Genomic DNA, 18,062 nt, shown 5'->3' with positions numbered 1-18,062 from the left:
TACACTGTAATTGGTTTACAGGGACAGTTTGACGAGAGACATCTCCAACAACTACCTGCTGTCACTAGTTGACACCTGGGCCCCACATAGTTACTGGTAGGGAATGTCTTTTTAACCCAGGGATCAGATTACAATCTAAGCCTCTATAACTCCTCACCCTTCCTTAAAGAGATTCAGAGACAGTCATGCCTGTCCATATGGAAGTCATGCATATCCCCATAGTGTCCCCTTAAATTAGTTCAACATGTGTTTCTCTCCAGGGACCAAAAGTACGAGATTCTCTGCATCATACGGGGAAACTCACACAGAAGGTGCTAACGTGCTAAAATGCTAGTTGTAGGGTTCCAAAGGTGAGAGCAAGCAAGGGCAACAACAGAGTCCGTTTTTTCTCCACTGTGGCACGTAATTGATAAATGATTGTACAATCATTGATTGGCTAGGGGGAGACTGTTCTAAGTTGCTGATTAGAAGGAAAGGACAAAGGAGAAGTAAACACATTGGCATGAGTTTGAGGCCTGAAGTCGATATTGTTCCAGAGAGAGACAAGAAACGACAGCACATCAGACAGTGTACGTCATCATATACTGTGCCCAGTTTATTGAAAAATAGAACCAGCCTCAGTATGCACTCCCATCAGATTCAACGCTGCTTTAACGTTGGCACACGTTATGCAGCAGACATTAGCACTGCACTAATACATGTGTCAATGGTTAATTGTTTACAGTCTGGCTTTTAGTGAGATTAATAAAATCTTTGAGGGCACAGGGCCATGTTTTCTGAAGGCCCCATATACTTGAAGGAGATCAGCTAATGTTACACATGGCTACTTTAAAGACTTTTGGTTCCTCTACGGTATTAATGTTGACCGAACCTAAATGGAGGTTTGTTAAGGAGATTGAGTGAAAACATCCTGTGTGTTGTTTTGGACATAGTGAATAGTTGTCCATTCAGTTGTCACCTGACAGAGGGTCAGAACATTTCGTGGCAAAGTAACCTTAAAGAAGGTCACGATAACTCATGACTAAGAGTTGCCAGTTAAACAGTGGAAAGCCAACTGTGACCAAAATATGCCCACTCAAGCGTCTATGAAAAGGTAATGAAAATGTATTTTTTTTTTAAGTATAATAATGCTATGTTGTTCAAGAGAATGGTGTACTGTAACTAAAAAAAAAATCCATAGCGACCGTAATTGTGCAAATTAATATCATGCCATGTGTTATCTGGTATGCTTTACAGGTGTGTGCTTTGGTAACACTTAAAAGGAGAGCAGGACTGAAGTCATCCTATTGCCATTGCCATTGTCATCATATGTTATGAAGATTGCCCAATGACTTGTAAAGTAACAAATTGTGCATAGCACAATATAAAACTGACCTTAGATCAGTGTCAGGGCTCAACCTCATCCTATTTCTATACTCTAGTCACACATGGTGCACAATGTGATCTAAAGGTCTCACGGTTCTCCACCAACAAAGTCTAGTCCCATGCCAGCTCCTCAAGACTAAGGCCATTCAGAGCCCCTATAATACCCCTTAATGGGGAACACTGGGCCCAGACATTTAATAATAGCTGATTTCTCCAAAATGCCTCCATGCAATTAAGACGGCGGTCTCGCCTCGCATAACGGCTCTTTATTGACCAGTGGTTGCTGCTGGAAGGGAGTGAAGGAAAGGGATTAAAGAGGAGAACGAGACCCTGTTTCCGCTCCTCTGTTCGCAATCCCAGCCTTTGCCGCGGCCTGTAAGCTTGACAAGGGGGTTTACATTTGCGGCTGCGGGTAACATCCCCGATGATTACAGTAAAATGGCAGCCCTGTCGGTTGCCAGTTCTGTCAGAATCAATGGCTCGCTGTATTTTGTCTCTTCAACCACATCCCACCACCGTAGTAGAACTGAGTCATCCACGGCCCTGTTTGACCCTCCTGGGACACCGTCAGTCAAATATGGAGCCCGGTTTACATAACTACACCATTATGCTTATTGAAAGTGACTTCTCTGACGACCCCAGGGAGTAGAATAGAATACTATATAACATCACATTCATGGTGGTTATGTCATTAACATTGTGTTTTGGTGTACAGTGATTGTTTTGAATCTATAGTTTACAACTCATAGTTTGCCCTCTACAAACCTATTGGAGTCTAGAGTAATTCAACACTGACAGAGGTTGAATGATGCCCATTCCCACATCAATAGTGATCAATAGAGATCCTACTGTACATTCAAGCGAATTAGTTACAAATGCAACTAAGCGACTAAAGGCCCTAATACTGTTACTGATCATACTGTGTTTATGACAGCTATGGGGGAGGTGCCCTGCTTATGATCCTGGTTTTGTTGTATGTACAACTAACTGATAGCAGTCCAGCTGTTATATCTAACAGAAAACCTGTGTTGTACCTGCTGCCTCCCACAGAAGAACGGAAGTGGCTTACTTCCGTGTTCCCCAGCATGGCTAGATAGTATAGACCAGAGGTAGGGAACTACACTGAACAAAAATATAAATGCAACATGTAAAGTGTTGGTCCGATGTTTCATGAGTTGAAAAGATCCCAGAAATGTTCTATGCGCACTAAAAGCTTATTTCTCTCATGTTTGTTTATATCCCTGTTTGTGAGCATTTCTCCTTTGCCAAGATAATCAATCCACCTGACAGCTGTGGCATATCAAGAAGCTGATTAAACAGCATGATCATTCCACAGGTGCACGTTGTGCTGGGGGCATAAAAAGGTCACTCCAAAATGTGCAGTTTTGTCACACAACACAATGCCACAGATGTCGCAAGTTTTGAGGGGGAGCGTGCAATTGGCATGCTGACTGCAGGGTCGTCCACCAGAGCTGTTGCCAGAGAATGTTAATTATTAACAATGTTAATTTCTCTACCATTTCTCCACCAATGTCAATTTAGAGAATTTGGCAGTAAGTCCAACCGGCCTCTCAACCGCAGACCACATGTATGGCATCATGTGGGCGAGCGGTTGGGTGATGTCAATGTTGTGAACAGAGTGCCCCATGGTGGCGGTGGGGTTATGGTATAGGCAGGCATAAGCTACGGACAATGAAAACATTTACATTTTATTGATGGCAATTTGAATGCACAGAGATACCATGACAAGATCCTGAGGCCCATTGTCTTGCCATGTTTGGAATGCTCTGGATCGATGTGTGCGACAGCGTGTTCCAGTTCCAATATCCAGCAACTTCGCACAGCCATTGAAGAGGAGAGGGACAACATTCCACAGGCCACAAACAACAGCCTTATCAACTTTATGCGAAGGAGATGTGTAGTGCTGCATGAGGCAAATGGTGGCCACACCAGATACTGACTGGTTTTCTGATCCACGGTCCTACCTATTTTTTTCAAGGTATCTTTGACCATTAGATGCATATCTGTATTACCAGTCATGTGAAATCAATAGATTAGGGCCTAATGAATTTAATTCAATTGACTGATTTCCATATATGAACTGTAACTCAGTAAAATCTTTGAAATTGTTGCATGTCGCATTTATATTTTTGTTCAGCAGCGGGACGATTTTTGTCTGGAGCGGATGGTCGAGGTGCCGGAACATAATTATAAAAAAATTAAGATGTATTTTAGGAGGCCAAAAAAAATCACTTGCCCGCATGTTGCCAATGCCCTGGTATAGACCCTTAGCCCCTCCATACATTATCACTTTCTTGCAAAGGCTAGAGAGGCTAGGTAGAAGGTAGGTACCCTATTACTTTGTCCCTATCCCACCCATCATTATCATCAGCCAGCATGTGCATCCCCCACCCCTACCCCTCCCAAAACTCCAGACGACTCCCCGAACGCTATGTGAAATATTCTCTCCCTGGGAACCATGGGTGCGCGCCAGCAGTTGAGTGCGGAGAAGGGGGGCTGTGTTCCGCGTAACATTCCCTCCCATGAGGCCTCTCTCTCTCTCGCTCTCTCTTATCAGGCCCCCAGTCTCCCTGTGGAATGTTTATGGAATGCAGGCCCTAGCTGTTTCCACGGTTTCATCAGAAAGCCCTTGTGTTCTTGTTTGCTTTTTCTGCCTTGATTGATGGAGGGACTTTAGTATTGGAAAAAGGGCAGGAAACACCTTGCCAGGTCTGGATCCTTCCATGCTGCAAATATTCACCATCCAGACCAGCAGCAATAAAACCACAGGGCTGGTCATGCAGTCAGCATGGAGCAGTCAACTGATCTTCAACAGAGAAACTGGGGTTGACTCTTGCACTCACATTCGGCTGCGATATTATAGTCACAATTGGCAACAGTGTCATACAGTACAATGTTATGATTTACCTTACAGGAGCAGAAATGGTGACTTGTATAAAAAGTTCAATGACAGTATTAGTCTTTGGGTGTGCAAGCAGGTATGCTGTACATTGTGTTTGCATGTATGTGTGTGTGTGTGTGTGTGTGTGTGTGTGTGTGTGTGTGTGTGTGTGTGTGTGTGTGTGTGTGTGTGTGTGTGTGTGTGTGTGTGTGTGTGTGTGTGTGTGTGTGTGTGTGTGTGTGTGTGTGTGTGTTTCTGTGTGTGTGTCTGTGTAGCATACATGTGTTTTTTCCAAACGGTCCATAAAGAGAACCACAAACAGAGACAGGCCCCACAAACGTTTACTGAAAAGTGGAACTCTTTCTATGTTCCCCAAATGGAAGAGTTTATTTGCTCTGCTCATTAACATTTCAATATTGGCTCTGGAATGAAACTGCGGTGATTAATGCTTATTTGAGCGAAGGTATGCAGTTGGCGTCCCAGAGATGTGTATGTACTTTATCAATATTGCTCTAATGGAGTCAATTATGGACATATTTATTTGCACATCAGCAATTCTGAGATTGTGTGCAAAACACATTGTGGTTATAAGGGAGTGTGTGAACAGTTTGTACTTATTCAGCATGTGTGTATGCACGCGTGTCTGTGTATGTGTCTGTGCATACAGTATGCGTGTCGTGTGGCGCACCCATGTCTGTATGAGGGATAGAGAAAGACATAGACATCCACCCATCTATCTCACCAGAGACCTCAGATGCCACTGAGAGATAACTCGTGTTTTGTGCCAGTTAGTCTGCTGTCGCCGTGTTTCCAAAACTAGACCCGGAGCATCAAACCAGCCCACCTGCCCGCGAAGGGGATTTCTGTATCCCCATAACTCTTCTCCACAAATGTGCTAAATGCCAGCCAGGCTGCCTGTCAGTGCTAGCCTGTCTCAGCCTGCCACAGCTCCCTGAGAGACAAAAGAACTGTTGCTTTCCAAGGCTTGACTAAGGCAGTTATAGTCAAATTGAGTTATAGTACTGTATGTCAGCTCAGGGTAACCAAGGGTGAGTAATCTAATGTTGCCATATCCCAATAGACTTAGACTTACACATATTATGATAAGCTACAACACGATACAATACATTGCAATTTTACAATAAAGTGTACTACAATGAAATGTGGTACGCATCTATCTATCGCATTTTACTTTCTTACATTTGATCATATGGGCATTATGTTCTTCCATTGCTTGGTCATGTTCAAATAACTTGTGACTCTGATATTGTTTCATGGCAGGAATCCGCTATTACCCTCATACACAAATCAAATGTATTTATATAGCCCTTCTTACATCAGCTGATATCTCAAAGTGCTGTACAGAAACCCAGCCTAAAACCCCAAACAGCAAGCAATGCAGGTCTAGAAGCACGGTGGCTAGGAAAAACTCCCTAGAAAGGCCAAAACCTAGGAAGAAACCTAGAGAGGAACCAGGCTATGAGGGGTGGCCAGTCCTCTTCTGGCTGTGCCGGGTGGAGATTATAACAGAACATGGCCAAGATGTTCAAATGTTCATAAATGACCAGCATGGTCAAATAATAATAATCACAGTAGTTGTCGAGGGTGCAGCAAGTCAGCACCTCAGGAGTAAATGTCAGTTGGCTTTTCATAGCCGATCATTAAGAGTAGCTCTACCGCTCCTGCTGTCTCTAGAGAGTTAAAAACAGTAGGTCTGGGACAGGTAGCACATTCGGTGAACAGGTCAGGGTTCCATAGCCGCAGGCAGAACAGTTGAAACTGGAGCAGCAGCACGGCCATGTGGACTGGGGACAGCAAGGAGTCATCATGCCAGGTACTCCTGAGGCATGGTCCTAGGGCTCAGGTCCTCCGAGAGAGAGAAAGAAAGAGAAAGAAAGAGAAAGAGAGAATTAGAGAGAGCATACTTAAACTCACACAGGACACCGGATAAGACAGGAGGAGTACTCCAGATATAACAGACTGACCCTAGCCCCCCGACACATAAACTACTGCAGCATAAATACTGAAGGCTGAGACAGGAGGGGTCAGGAGACACTGTGGCCCCATCCGATGATACCCCCGGACAGGTCCAAACAGGCAGGATATAACCCCACCCTCTTTGCCAAAGCACAGCCCCCACACCACTAGAGGGATATCTCAACCACCAACTTACCATCCTGAGACACAAGTCTCCCTCGTGATTGGAGATTAACCTTCACCTTCCCCTCTGTTATCTGTATTCTAAGCAATAACCAACCTTTTTAGCCTGGTCCCAGATCAGTTTGTGCTGTCTTGCCAACTCCTATGGTCACACATACAGATCTGTGAACAGGCTACCACTTTATTGCTCTCCTTGTTTCTGCCTCCCCTTTTCCCCTCTTTCACTGTCTCCATGGGGTTCTCAATGCTTGGCCATTTGCCAAACAATAAAAACATGGCAATGTGCAAGTCACCTCATTGGTAAATAAGACTTGATCCCACATGTCATCCTGAAGAGTCTGGAGGAAGTGTGACCTCACTGAGCAGTAACAAAAGAAACAAGGCATAGCTTCTCTCTGCCGTGTGACAGTAGTTCTGCCAAACAAAGATGGAGTGAGAATGAACAGGCGGCCCTGTTGAAGACGCAGCAGGCCTCTCCAGTCCTCGCCAGGGAGAATAAACATGGCAGGGATTTAGAGTGTGTCAAAGCCTGCTCTATTTCACACCCCTCTTTCACCCCTCTGCCATGTGCGCTCTCTGTCTGTCTGTCTGTCTGTCTGTCTGTCTGTCTGTCTGTCTGTCTGTCTGTCTGTCTGTCTGTCTGTCTGTCTGTCTGTCTGTCTGTCTGTCTGTCTGTCTGTCTGTCTGCCTGTCTGTCTGTCTGCCTGTCTGTCTGTCTGTCTGTCTGTCTGTCTGTCTGTCTGTCTGTCTGTCTGTCTGTCTGTCTGTCTCTCTCTCTGTCTGTCTGCCTGTCTCTCTCTCTGTCTGTCTGCCTGTCTCTGTCTCTCTGCATCTCTCTCTGTCTCTCTCTCTGTCTCTCTGTCTGTCTGCCTGTCTCTGTCTCTGTCTCTCTGTATCTGTCTCTGTCTCTCTGTTTGTCTGCCCGTCTCTGTCTCTGTCTCTCTCTCTGTCTCTGTCTCTCTGTCTAACTCTCTCTCCCCCTCTCTCTCTCTGTCTCTCTCTCCCCCTCTCTCTCTAAGATGTTACTCACATCCATCCCCTCGCCTGGCCCTTCAGTGTTGCTAAATGTTTTTTTTAAATTATTATTTCACCTTTATTTAACCAGGTAGGCTAGTTGAGAACAAGTTCTCATTTACAACTGCGACCTGGCCAAGATAAAGCAAAGCAGTGCGACACAAACAACACAGAGTTACACATAGGATAAACAAACGTACAGTCAATAACACAATAGAAAAATCTATATACAGTGTGTGCAGATGTAGTAAGATTAGGGAGGTAAGGCAATAAATAGGCCATAGTGGCAAAATAATTACAATTTAGCAATTAAACACTGGAGTGATAGATGTGCAGACGATGAATGTGCAAGTAGAGATACTAGGGTGCAAAGGAGAAAAAAAATGTTTTAACAATATGGGGATGAGGTAGTTGGGTGGGCTATTTACAGATGGGCTGTGTACATGTGCAATGATCTGTGAGCTGCTCTGACAGCTGATGCTTAAATTTAGTGAGGGAGATATAAGTGATTTTTGCATTTCGTTCCAGTCATTGGCAGCAGAGAACTCGAAGGAAAGGCGGCCAAAGCAGGAGTTGGCTTTCAGGGAAATATACCTGCTGGAGCGTGTGCTATGGGTGGGTGCTGCTATGGCGACCAGTGAGCTGAGATAAGGCAGAGCTTTACCTAGAAAAGACGTATAGATGACCTGGAGCCAGTGGGTTTGGCGACGAATATGAAGCGAGGGCCAGCCAACGAGAGCATACAGGACGCAGTGGTGGGTAGTATATGGGGCTTTGGTGACAAAACGAATGGCACTGTGACAGACTACATACAATTGCTGAGTAGAGTGTTGGAGGCTATTCTGTAAATGACATCGCCAAAGTCAAGGATCGGTAGGATGGTCAGTTTTATGGGAGTATGTTTAGCAGCATGAGTGAAGGATGCTTTGTTGCGAAATAGGAAGCCGATTCTAGATTTAATTTTGGATTGGAGATGCTTAATGTGAGTCTGGAAGGAGAGTTTACAGTCTAACCAGACACCTAGGTATTTGTAGTTGTCCACATATTCTAAGTCAGAACCGTCCAGAGTATTGATGCTAGACGGGCGGGCAGGTGCGGGCAGCGGTCGGTTGAAGAGCATGTATTTAGTTTTATTGGCATTGAAGAGCAGTTGGAGGCCACAGAAGGAGTGTTGTATGGCATTGAAGCTCGTCTGGAGGTTTGTTAACACAGTGTCCAAAGAAGGGCCAGAAGTATACAGAATGGTGTCGTCTGCGTAGAGGTGGATCTGAGAATCACCCGCAGCAAGAGCGACATCATTGATGTATACAGAGAAAAGAGTCCCCCATAGAAACTGCCAGAGGTCCAGACAATTTGTTAACTTGGCTTTCGAAGACTTTAGAAAGGCAGGGTAGGATAGGATAGGATAGGTCTGTAACAGTTTGGGTCTAGAGTGTTTCCCCCTTTGATGAGTGGGATGACCGCGGCAGCTTTCCAATCTTTAGGGATCTCAGACGATACGAAAGAGAGGTTGAACAAACCGGTAATAGGGGTTGCAACAATTGCGACGGATAATTTTAGAAAGAGAGGGTCCAGATTGTCAAGCCCAGCTGATTTGTAGGGTTCCAGATTTTGCAGGTCTTTCAGAGCATCAGCTATCTGGATTTGGGTGAAGGAGAAATGGGGGAGGCTTGGGCAAGTTGCTGTGGGGGGTGCAGAGCTGTTGACAGGGGTAGGGGTAGCCAGGTGGAAAGCATGGCCATCCGTAGATAAATGCTTATTGACATTCTCGATGATCGTAGTTTTATCGGTGGTGACAGTGTTTCCTAGCCTCAGTGCAGTGGGCAGCTGGAAGTAGGTAGTCTTATTCTCCATGGACTTTACAGTGCCCCAGGACTTTTTGGAGTATGTGCAACAGGATGCACATTTCTGTTTGAAAAAGCTAGCCTTTGCTTTCCTAACTGCCTGTGTATATTGGTTCCTAACTTCCCTGAAAAGTTGCACATTGACGGAATGAGGTCAATATCCTTCCAGGATACCCGGACCAGGTTGATTAGAAAGGCCTGCTCGCTGAAGTGTTTTAGGGAGTGTTTGACAGTGATAAGGGGTGGTCGTTTGACCGAGAACCAATACACATGCAGGCAATGAGGCAGTGATTGCTGAGGTCCTGGTTGAAGACAGCAGCGGTGTATTTAGAGGGTAGGTTGGTCAGGATGAGGGTGCTCGTGTTTACGGATTTAGGGTTGTACCTGGTAGGTTCCTTGATAATTTGTGTGAGATTGAGGGCATCTAGCTTAGATTGTAGGATGGCCGGGGTGTTAAGCATATCCCAGTTTAGGTCACCTAACAGTACAAACTCTGAAGATAAATGGGGGGCAACTAATTCACATATGGTGTCCAGGGCCCAGTTGGGGGCTGAGGGGGGTCTATAACAAGCGGCAAGAGACTTATTTCTGGAAAGTTGGATTTTTAAAAGTAGAAGCTCAAACTGTTTGGGCACAGACCTGGATAGCATGACAGCACTCTGCAGGCTGTCTCTGCAGTAGATTGCAACTCCGCCCCTTTTGGCAGTTCTATCTTGGCGGAAAATGTTGTAGTTGGGGATGGACATTTCTGAATCTTTGGTGGCCTTCCTAAGCCAGGATTCAGACACGACTAGGACATCAGGGTTGGTGGAGTGTGCTCAAGCAGTGAATAAAACAAACTTAGGGAGGAGGCTTCTGATGTTAACATGCATGAAACCAAGGCTTTTACGGTTACAGAAGTCAACAAATGAGAGCGCCTGGGGAATAGAAGTGGACCTGGGGGCTACAGGGCCTGGGTTAACCTCTACATCCCCAGAGGAACAGAGGAGGAGTAGCATAAGAGTACTGCTAAAGGCTATAAGAACTGGTCGTCTAGTGCGTTGGGGACAGAGAATTAAAGGAGCAGATTTCTGGCCGTGGTAGAATAGATTCAGGGCATAATGTACAGGCAAGGGTATGGTAGGATATGAGTACAGTGGAGGTAAACCTAGGCTTTGAGTGACAATGAGAGAGGTTTTGTCTCTGGAGGCACCAGTTAAGGTAGGTGAGGTCTCCACATGTGTGGGGTGGGACAAAAGAGCTATGTAAGGCATTTTGAGCGGGACTGAGGCTTCTACAGTGAAATAAACAATAAGAACTAGCCAAGACAGCAGTAGACAAGGCATTTTGACTTTAGAGAGAGGCGTAAAGCAATCACAGGTGTTGATCAGGAGAGCTAAGACAACAACGGGTAAATGGCGATGAATGGGCAGAGCGGGTCAGTTAGGTACATACAGGACCTGAGTTTGAGCCGCAATAGGTGAGTCAGGGTGCCGTTTGGTAGTCACTACTACGCTAGGCGAGCAGGGGACACAGCGTTCAGAAAAGCTAGCGGGCCGGGGCTAGTAGATGGTTCTTCGCCGACATCGTAACAGAATAGCCTGTTGAGACCACATCGGGTGATCACGTCGGCAGTCCAGTCGTGATGGATCGGCAGGGCTCCGTGTCGACAATAAATGGTCCAGGCCTATTGGCAAAGGAGTTATTGTAGCCCTAGAATTAGCTGATATATGGGCCTAGCTCGAGGCTAGCTCAAGGCTAGCTGGTCTTGCTTCGGGACAGAGGCGTTAGCTAACAGTAGCCACTCATTTGCAGCTAGCTAGCTGCGATGATCCGGTGTAATGATCCAGAGCGGCAGGAATCCGGTGATATGGTTGAGAGAACCAGTCCGATATGCTCTGGGTTGATATCGCGCTGTGCAAACTGGCAGGTGTTGTCCGAGCTAAGGCTGGCCGAGCTAAGGCTGGCTGGCTGGTGACCGAGAAAAAGGTGAAGACCGCTAGCCGTTGGCTAACAAAGACTAGAAGCTAGTTAGCTGGCTTGCTTCTGGAAGTTCCAGTAATAAGGAATAAAAATAGCAGATCCGTACCGCATTGGGTGAGGCGGGTTGTAGGAAGTATATTTAGTTTGTAGATAGAAAGTGAGAATAAGATATATATGAAAAAGACTGGCTATTTACATATTGAGAAGGGAAACAATGTTATGTAGTCAGTGTGGGATGGATCAGAGCTTGGCAGTCAGCTGAAGATGTTCTACTTTTCACACTGAAAGAAAACAGAGAAAGGAACGCATAGCTGTTCTGAAGGGGGAATGGGCACAGGCACATGGGCCAGCGATTCCACTTCATTCCTTTCTCCAAACTAACACAGAATCTTGCAAACTAAGATTTCCCCTGCTACGGAAAGCCCTCTGTTATTGGTTACGCCAAGTAAATTGAATTTGCACACTGAATATTTCTATGAGGAATTTCCAGATGCATGGATGTATTGGGTCTGAGTAAACATTAAAGCACTCAGGAGAGGTCTTGTGTTTATGCCAGTGCCAGAGGTTTGAAGGTTTGAGTGGTGCTATGCCCATTTTTGTCACTGTGGAAATACACCTGACCTACCACGATTGATTCATTACATTGTAATGGTAGCCTGGAGTGCACCAGCAGCTCACCTCTCACACTGCCACAATCAAACAATTTGTGAAGAGAATTATTGCTTTTTTTTCTCTTTCTTTGACCACTTGTGGCTGCAGGACTATCAACGCAAGCTAAGCCATGATCCCAAGCCATCAACCCAAACGGAGCAATACTAAACTGTTTTGTGAAATCAATAACCAGATAAGTCAAATTGATCATATTGCTGTATCTATTGTAGTTTATCTGTAGTAGCTCAACACAAGACAATGTTTGTACATCCTCCCCTGTAAGCAATGAACGACTGTATATCCAGTACTGACAGAGCCATTTGCCATGGACTTTTGTCTGCGGGAAATGGACCTTGATTTAATGTTGTTAACACAAGCATGTACAGAATGCAACAACACAATTACCCTTTATTATATTACACTTGTTCGTACACTTCGATAGCATCAACACACGCTCATGGCTGTCCCTGCACCCATACACTGACAAAGGCTTTATGTTTTTCCCCCATGCTAACTAAAGTGGTCTGGAAACGTTTTGTCCCTCCTCTCCTTCCACCACTGTAAATGTAGTACTTGTATACTCCACTTGAATCTGTTACCCAGGTCCTTAAAGGCATTACAATGTCCTGATAGAAAGTAACCAGAGAAAGAGAAAGAGAAAAAAAGGTAACTTTATCGGCGGGTATCCCATATTTTCCATCAAATAATTTATTGCGACCCCACCCCAAATCTAATGACACATCTTTAAAATTTGTCAATTTCGATTTTTACATCAACAAATGATCTCTTATCAAAATGAAAAGCAACCAATAAATACATTTACTAAAAATAATTGTCGAATTGCGTTTCTTCAAAACATTGTATATTGTCCCATACAATAATCTGTACTCTTAATAAAATGTAGTTATTTGTTTTTTGGGGCGACCCCACCTCGTTTCCCCCTTATTGTCACGACTTCCGCCGGAGTCGGTCCCTCTCCTTGTTCGAGCGGCGTCGACGTCACCGGCCTTCTAGCCATCGCCGATCCACTTTTCATTTTCCCTTTGTTTTGTCTTTGTTTTCTACACACCTGGTTTCAATGCCCCCATTACATGTTCATTATTTAACCCTCTGGTTTCCCCCATGTTTGTGTGCGTGTTTGTTCTATTGTTCAGGCTGTTACTGACGGCTGGTATTTTTTTGCCGGGTTTTCTTATTACGCCCGTTTATTTCGTGGTACCGGTATTTTTCCCGCACCGTTGTATTGTGTTTATACTGGTGTTATCTTGTATTAAATACCTTGTCCACGCATCTCAGCTCTCCTGCGCCTGACTCCTTTCACCAGTTACCCACAGCCTTGACACTTATGGGGTCGCGACTGAATAACCCTGCTCTACAGTATGACATATTTTTGAATAAATCATTATGAATGCAATTATATGTATTCACCTGTATTCACAAAGTCACCTGGAGGCTCACTGAGGCTCTCCTTCCATTCTCTATGCCACACCTTGCCATTCTCCACCTGCAAATCTGTTCACATTTCCAACTCTTCTTTACTAATTTCTCCCTCTGTTCTGCACTTACTTACTTCTAGTTTTCAGAGTGTCAGGGTAATATTTTCTCAGTGTGGTTACCCACGGTTTGACCTGCGGTGGGCCCATTGCTAAGTGTTCACCTGGTCCTTCTCTTAACAGTCTCTGTGCCTAGTCTTTGACCACCTGCCAGGCTACAGGATGCATGCTAAACTATGTGTTACAGTTGGCCTCTAAAGCCAAGAGTACAACTCAATGGAAATGGCTACCTAGGGTAGAATCTGAGTTATTATTTTATGGGTAGACCTGTTTCGTTCTGTCTCAATCTAGCCTACTGTGGGTTCTCATTATTGTGGCCAAGTAAGGAGCCCGAAGTGGTCAAGGATTACGCATTTACAATATTATTAGTCCAAATGTCGTCATCCCATTGGAATTCATGCACACTGTCTCACGTCTGAAATGCCATCAGTTGGCTGTAGGGAGTGTTTGAATAGGCCCACGTGCTTTAGGCTTTGTGTCAATTGTTTTTTCTGCTCTTTTGTCGAACTTACTCACTAAATAAGTCTATGTCCCTCCGCCTCCAGCTGTGTTCAAATCCATTAAATTGCATTCATTTCATGCCTAGCTGTTGGTCGCTCCATGTTTAATAAATGTTTTGCTGAGGGCCATCATTGAACTTTGTTTGTCACACAGGAATTCATTGGGATTCATAGTGCATGGGTCTGCCTATCAGTAGCGGTGTGTGGTTAAAATCACTGGCGAAGCCAAGTCCCCCCCCCCCTGAAAAAAAGCCATAATACAACTTACACTGAATGTGTTGTGATAATTGTGTTGTTTGCTCTATAACCTGTTAGTTCATATGCCTTGCCACTGTGATATATAGGCCTAAAGGCCGAAACAATAGGAAGACGGTGGCAGAATATATTCAACCACACCTTTGTTTTATCACAAAACCGGATAGCAACCTCTGTCCAGTGAAGTCCACAATGCATATTGCATGTAACAGACAGTTACATGACCTACAGCATGGTCAAGCAAGTTAATGTTTCCGTCATTTTCCGACCACTAAACAACTATTGATTTTGAACCACAGAGAGTTACCACAAGTTGCAAAGAAAAATGGAGCTGCCTCCACTATTCAAGCACCATTTCAACTTCAACATTTCAACATCATCAAATCACTTCTGCTGAAAGATACCAAAACCAATTTAGTCTAATCAACATAACCTAAATATGATGTGGATGTCCATGGTTCTGATTTATGTTTGCGTGCATGTGTGTGCGTAGAAAAACATGTTGACTCACCCTACTTGTAGAGAAATGTCAATGCCATCCTCTTCTCTTTCATGTTGACAAAACGGTCTATCACTCTGTCATACAGTACACACTTTTATTTTTTGTTGTCCTAGGCTACCTGGCTAAAATGCTTGGTCGTTAGCCTAACTTCCATTCATCGCAACGTTAGTTAGTTATCATTAGCCTTCTACATCTAGCTACATATTGAACTATTGGTTGGAATTAATGGTTGGAGCCGAATCGCCGTTATAATCATTGGCCTGTACAGAGAATTAAGTAAAACCACAAGTCCAAATCCCTATCTCCATCCATGGCTAATTTAGGAAAGGGACAAATTTAGCTAGCTAGCCACCGGAGGACAACAACACAACGAGATGCAACAATTCAAGTTGTTTCTGTTAATGACCTAGGCTCTTAAAGCAATTTGATAGGAGATGCCAAATCCAAGTTGGCTTCCCTTGACATTTTTTCCCGCAGGACCATTCACAGTTCCCTAGCTCAACAATGATTGGCAAATTTGTTATACTTTTTTTGTCAAGGGAAGCCAAATGCTTTCTCACCTGAGATACATTCAGCCTCTTGTGAATTGAAGGAAAATTATGAAACACAGAGAGACAAAAGATAATTATTATAATATATATATATGTTTTAATTTTTTTTGGGGGGGGGGGGCTTCCCTTGGTGTCAATGAATACATGCCACTGCTGCCTATTAGGATATTTGACTGAGATTAGCCTAAGCCCTTAGCCTTGTTAATCCTCAGTATAGAGCACTTGCTTTAACACACTTGTCAAGTGTTACTGATTTGTGAAGCAATCCCAAAGACCACTTTCCATTCCCCCACCAGCATATGCCCTTCACGGCAACCTCGATAAGCACATCCTCGATACCAATCCGACCCTGAAAATTCCTCACTCAAGGGAGGGTCATGGAGGATTGCAGGGCAATTGGAAAAGGGCGGGAATTTTGGGTGAAACACACAAGGTGTCGGAGTGGTTACTGATTGCAGGTGGACTTAACTGTTAGCAGCAGGAGCCTGGGGGTGAAGTGGGGGCCATGTGATGAGATGGGCCAGGCCAGGGAGGAGGCACCTCAGCGGGGCTCAGACATTCCCCAGGCCCCTTGGAGTCCTTGGATGAGCTGAGAGGCATGGAGGGGGCAGCTGTCAGTGTGTGGAGTGAATGGGAGGGTTGGGGGGTGAGTTGCAGACATGGGCAGGCATGGTTGAGGTGATTTCAGGAGCCTTGAACCAGGCTGAGATACTGTACTTTGTCAACTCGCAGTACCTCTAAATAATAACTGCAGCCTTTCTCAAGAGACAAGTGGCATTCCATGGAGCTGTCCTCATGCTACTTGATTTATCTGGTTACAGTCATAAGTCAGAGATACAGCATTTATTTTGGTGTACACTGTATTTAAATAGTTCCCTACAAATGCTACATTCTATACATGCTCAACTAACTACTATGCACCTCTTTTTGCTGGTATCAGATAGCAATGCTTTCCTGTTTACAGTCCGCATTCCTCTATTCCATCAGGGTTTTGAGTAACGGCCTCCAAAACGACAAGGACTTTGATGACCCAACGTGACTCACGCATCCGATATAACCTTGTGAATCCAATAAGCCGACTCACACCCCAATGGCTACCGTCCAGTGATGCTTTTAGCTTGATCCAATCAACGTGTGTGTTGGCTGTATAGTCACACTAGCAATGTCCAGTGCGATTTTCTAGCTTGAAAACATCCAGTTGACTTTGAGTTCCCTGAGGATCTTGAGATTGCTTTGTTGTAAGGACCAATGGGCATTCAGGTGAATTTGTGTAGACCTCTTGTGTGTTTGAGAAACTTCACTGAAAATTAGTAACCACTGTCACAGTTATACCTTCACTGTCCCAACGTTATAAGGTAATGCCTTAGTCAGCTTAGAAAATCTGCACATTCCATTTATAGCTTCATGAATAAACTACATTGATTTATAAACTACATGAACAAAGAAATCAGAAACAGACAATAGAGAGAGTTAAGCATTGAGTCATTGCTGCCATGCATTGTGAAAACAACTGAGCTATTGAATGAGGCTTTTGCTTACAGTACAAAGAAGTAGCAAGCTCGGTATTAGAATTGCAGATCAACCACTGTATGGGCTTAGCGATGGATAATCCATGATTTACTCTCTGCCGTGACAGATTTGTCCCATTGTATTTATTTGCGGTGCTTTACATTGCCTGAAGCAACATTTGGGGAGTTTTGGTGGAGACTGTTAGAGACTGTTCAGGCTTTTTATGTGGACAGAAAGGAATGTGCTAGCTTTAGTGTAAACATAAAGCAGACCCCAAGAAACCATAAGTCTTCTGTTCACACCGCAAGGGACAATTAGTCAAGGATTTGCCTCTGTGAATGACAGGGCTTTTAAAGCCTAACAGCCCTGATAGCCTACAGCTGACCTTTTAGCACTAAAACAGAGATAGTGGTCCAGCATTGACAGACAGCCCTGTTACGGGAGCAAGAGAGAGAACGTGGGTGTGTGTGTGTGTGGGGGGGGGGGGGGGGGGGGGGGGTAAGGCAAAGAGAGATAGAGAGATGAGCAAGTGAAAAAGGTCAACAGCTGATTGAATCGGAGTTACTGTCTCCTGCTTCTAATTTAGCCTTTCCTAAAGTATTTTGTTTGAAAATGAAGTGAAAGATAGACTTTTTTAGGAAGGGAACATCACTGACAACTTACTGTTTGGCTGATAGTCCTCATGTGGAAACGGTTCATCTCAGTGTTCTATTTGAGTCCCTCGTTATTATCCTCTTCCTGTTTACCCCCTGCTACTGCTCGGAACTCTGGGATTGATTGTCGCAGCCATTAGAGCGCTAATCGGATTAGAGGTTAGCGCCAACCTTGGCAGATCATGGGTTCCAGTAGGCTTCACAATCGCCTTTAAACATGATTGACTTTCTGGTGCTAAGATAAGCTAGTTAACTGCTGCTAGGAGTTAGCAGTTAGGCTACCTTTCACTTGTTGCATACTGTTACACAGTCGGAAATTGACTGTGTTATTAGATTGTCCATTGAGGTTGGCTCAGAGCTCAATGCTAATGTATTGTTCTCTTTTCCCAGCCTCTCAGCCTGGGCCAAAAGTGATTTAGCCAGCTTTGATATGGATCATATGGGAACAATGAAGTAAACAAGAAAATCATTCTATTCTAAAATGAACTGTACAGCATCTCTTAGGTCTGTTGTCTGTATCTCTGTTAAGACATTTTGATCACTAGGGTATTGTCATATTCTTCCTGTGATATACCTAAACACATACACATTGATACACATTCATAAGATGGGAAATGTACTATATACTATATTGAAGCATA

At 44.4% G+C, this 18,062-nt stretch overlaps 1 protein-coding gene across 6 annotated transcripts in view; it reads left to right on the top strand.

The window, feature by feature from the left end:
• LOC120064349 (tensin-1-like) overlaps window positions 1-18,062 on the top strand; it is a 296,497-nt gene that overhangs the window by 162,013 nt on the left and 116,422 nt on the right. The window lies entirely within an intron of this gene.

Source organism: Salvelinus namaycush, chromosome 19 (assembly GCF_016432855.1).
Source record: "Salvelinus namaycush isolate Seneca chromosome 19, SaNama_1.0, whole genome shotgun sequence".
NCBI lineage: Eukaryota > Metazoa > Chordata > Actinopteri > Salmoniformes > Salmonidae > Salvelinus > Salvelinus namaycush.
Note: the sequence above shows the minus strand (reverse complement) of the source record. Positions and strands in the feature narration are given on the sequence as shown.